Genomic DNA, 4,291 nt, shown 5'->3' with positions numbered 1-4,291 from the left:
CTTGGTCCCACACCTTGTAAGTATTTTCTTTTCTAGTTGACTATCCATTTTAAATTTCTTTCATTTTTTTTTGTGACTGCCACAGCTGATCTTTGTGATTTCCTAGTGCCATAGTACACTCTCTTTTCTTGGAGGGGTGCGCTTCCTGGTCACTGTGCTTTCCTCAGGGTGCCCTTGTGCACAATAAAGTACCAAGAATCAATCAAATGGATTGCCTAGGTGATAAACATATTTCTCTCTGCCTTTCTGTTTTACAGCATATTCTGATGATCATAGTTAATTATACTTTCAAGAATGGAGATCTATTTTCTTTTTTTTTTTTAAATTCTTTTTTTTTTTTTGTAGAGACAGAGTCTCACTTTATGGCGCTCGGTAGAGTGCCGTGGCATCACACAGCTCACAGCAACCTCCAGCTCCTGGGCCTAAGCGATTCTCTTGCCTCAGCCTCCGGAGCAGCTGGGACTACAGGCGCCCGCCACAGCACCCGGCTTTTTTTTGTTGCAGTTTGGCCGGGCCGGGTTTGAACCCACCATCCTCGGCATATGGGGCCGGCGCCCTACTCACTGAGCTACAGGAGCTGCCCGGAGGTCTATTTTCTTAACACCTTGTTCCTTTGCAAAAGAAATATAGAAATACAGAGTTCCCAGGTGACAGCTGTAGGTAGAATCGAATGGGACACTCACTATGTTCCTTGGAAAATTATTTCTTCTTTGGCAATCATGATCCTTACACCAGGCCAAATTTGCAGAAATTTCATAAGTAGGTCATGGAGGTGATTGTAATGTATATCCCTTTGCTTTCACTTTGTGGTTCTGATTGATGTGTTTTTCCTTTTTGACACATTACATCACACACGTCTTTGATTCCAAGTGTATACTACTTCTGAGAGTATGTGCCTCATCTGCTAAAGTACAGCCTTTGAGCTGGAACTGTAGTTGTGACTTCTACAGATTGTTGCAAAGCTTTCTCAGTCCTGTAGCTTCTATATATGGTATAGATCCTGTGTTTTGAAACCTCCTCCCACTTTTTTTTGCTATAAGGTAGGCAATCTGGTTTGACACACTACAATGTGGGATTCTATACTGGTGCATCGAAGTTTGGTAAGTCTTCAGACAGTGATAGTAGCTGAGTCCCGATAGGGAGAAGAGCAAACCCACATCAGATTATCTTCTTCTGCCAGAATGCTTTCTTGCTTAGAATTATCAAGCTCCTGTGAAGTAGCCAGGTGGTCTCTTTGAAGGATGGTGCCATATTGGTAACAAAAGCTTGGTCTCTTTGGCTGGCAAGTGATGTCGTTAGCAGCAGCACCACTAGATCAACCTTGATAAATGTGTTCACGTTGTTGAACTTAGGATAACCTCCATTCCTGCCACCATGGTCCCTTCCTCATGTATCCATGGTGCCAGAATGGTGATGACCTATCACAAAAAGAGCTAAATAATGTCAATTTGCCAAATTATTCTGTCTATTTGGTGGGTTGATGCCTCCCCCATGGTGTATACTTCCTGGTAAACATTAACGTGCAAACCAAAAACCGTTCATTTCCACTCTCACGTATCCATCCATGGACAGAGATGTTAGTATTAATTCATTTACCTATGAGTAGTGTAAAACCCAAACTACTATTACTCTCCTTTATTCTATTAGCCAATAATAGTGTCCAATTGTTTTCAAGTCTATGAAATCAAAAAGCATATTTCTTTCTTATTTTTCAGTGAATATTCTTCGAAGTCGTTCACATTTGCCTGCATGTCTACATGGGCTTGGTGGGCCTTATCCAATTTAAAGAAATATGGATGTCCACTGAAATTCATGGGACCATGATTTTGTATGGTGATCCCCAAACCACCTATTCCTACACAAGTTTATTCCATTGTTGTTTATATTTAATTTGAATTTTTAAGTTAGTAAATCCAAATTCTAAGAACCTATTTATATCATTGCATCTCATTATTAAAACTTTTATTTATTTAACAGTCATATGGCCAAATCAGTATATCTCAAAGAAGAATTTGAGGATACTTGTGGATAAAATGTATTGCAATACTTTTGAAATCTCAATAACTTTTAAATTTTACATTTTGTAATATAAGTTAATTTTTTATATAAGTATGTTTTGAGTAATCTGAAGGGTCAATGTAAGCATCATACTAAAACATTTCAGTTCTTGTATTTTCCAATTAATTTGTGATATATAGATATGAAAATTAACACTTATTAATGCTACCTTAGTTGATCACATTAAAAAATAGCATACCTAATAACATAATTAATGCATTAAAGCCAAGTTATGATTGAATATGGTGGCTTAAGCCTGTAATCCTAGTACTTTGGGAGTCTGCAGTGGGAGGATCACTTGAAGCCAAGAATTCTAGTAATATTTTCATGCCATAGAAAACAAAGATACCTGAAGTGATTGAGAAGCTTAGAAAAATATTTACATGCTTATAAAAAAATCACTGGAAATATTCCTGCTGTTATAATCAAGGAATAATTAATCATTCCCTCTGTAACATCAGAAACACTGTGCTCTAGAAAAGGAAAATATTCTGTCCAAGTGTGGTCATTCCACAATTGACATATGGGTGCTCTATCAAGTCAGCTGGAATTATTATGTGAAGTGCTCATTATTCAAGCTGTCAAATTTGATCTAAACATTATCTTTAAGACGTAAAAACTTTCTCTTTTCAATCAAAGGAAGAAATTGCAATGGTTGAATGTGTACATTTTTACTTTGACTACCGTTTTAAATAATCTTTTCTTACTGCAATTGTTGGCCTATACTGTCATTACCATATATCTTTTTCCTGTATTCAGCCACCTGACATCACATACAATTTTTCCTTCATCTCCTACCATCATTGATAGATGTCTTTTTATGATTCCCCGAAGTCATAGAGGGTGAGCTGACTTACTAATTCCGTCACTGGGCTATAGAAGCCTGGAGCAATGTTTCAATATATAAGCTTCAAACCAGATTTCAAACAGCAAAAGACAAAATTGATTCTATAAACATTTGGATTTATTCAAAAGCTAGATATGATTCCATTCTATTGCTAAGAATTCAAAATATATAGAAAAATAATTGAAAAGAGGATCCCCTCTAATTTTGATTTTCAAGTTAATTTTAGCCTCAGCAATATTTTCATATATAAATTTATATATACAATAAATATTCACAGATTGTACCATTTTCTGTCCTAAATGTGCTCAGCTTTAGTCTAAATTTCATATTTATTCAATATCAACTTTTTTTCAAAACTAAACAATTATAAAAATGAAATACATTGTTGTATGAGGAATTTATATTTCTAGAGTTTTTTGTTGTTATTGTTTGTTTAAATTCAGGTAAGATATTAGAAAGACATAAACATTTTTAAAGCAATCTCTAATCCCTTAAACCTTTACAATTTTTTTTCAAATCAGTATACCTCAATGGACAGGAATTTCCTTATTATTAGACAGAAAGAGGACATGGCCTATCAGTAGAATGAACTTTCGAGTAGTTAAAAGTCTTTTGATTCTTCTTCTGGTAGTCGCCTTATTATCCCCACCTCTTCTTCCTTCAAAGCGTCAGTTAGGTGAAGCTAAGAGTGCCTTTAATGGAGTACTCACTGTGTGCACTTCATAATAGCTGGGAAACGCAATAGGAATATCAAGAAATTTATGACTAGCTACCATAGAAACCTTCCATGCATTTCTTTCTTGGAAATAAGATTTTTTTATTTTTCTGACAATTAATAAATGAAAGAATGCCAAAGTTGATAAAGAACCTAAAGATCTTTTATATGAATATTTAAGATGTAAATGTGTACAAAGAAGAAAAGTGAGTTAGGGAGTGTGTCTCAAAAGAGGAGAGCTACTGCTGGGGCTGTCGTTAGCAGACATAGTGTTGAGAGTAACTGATCCAGCTTTTGGGGCAGTTGTTCTTTCAGCAATTAGATTATAATTTGATGTAACAATAAGGTGACAACACATAGTACATAGAAGAAGGTCAATTTGAGGTGTTTGTGGAGGAGGGGAGTTATCATAGCAAACAACTGACTTCTATATTCATTAATAAATCACTTGTCATTTTTAAAGCTATTGATTTTGAGTTTATTTAATGTTTGTAAGGATTTACTTTGGAAGCCTTTGATGTGTTTAGAAACAAATTAACAACTCTATCACCTTTTAAAACATCACATATTAAAGCAACACATACCTATTCTGTACTCGCCTTTTTAAAATTTTTTTCAGATTAATATGAGGATACAAATGATTAGGTTACATTGTTTGTATTTGCTAGCTA

The sequence above is a fragment of the Nycticebus coucang genome, unplaced genomic scaffold, assembly GCF_027406575.1.
Source record: "Nycticebus coucang isolate mNycCou1 unplaced genomic scaffold, mNycCou1.pri scaffold_62, whole genome shotgun sequence".
Lineage (NCBI taxonomy): Eukaryota > Metazoa > Chordata > Mammalia > Primates > Lorisidae > Nycticebus > Nycticebus coucang.
Note: the sequence above shows the minus strand (reverse complement) of the source record.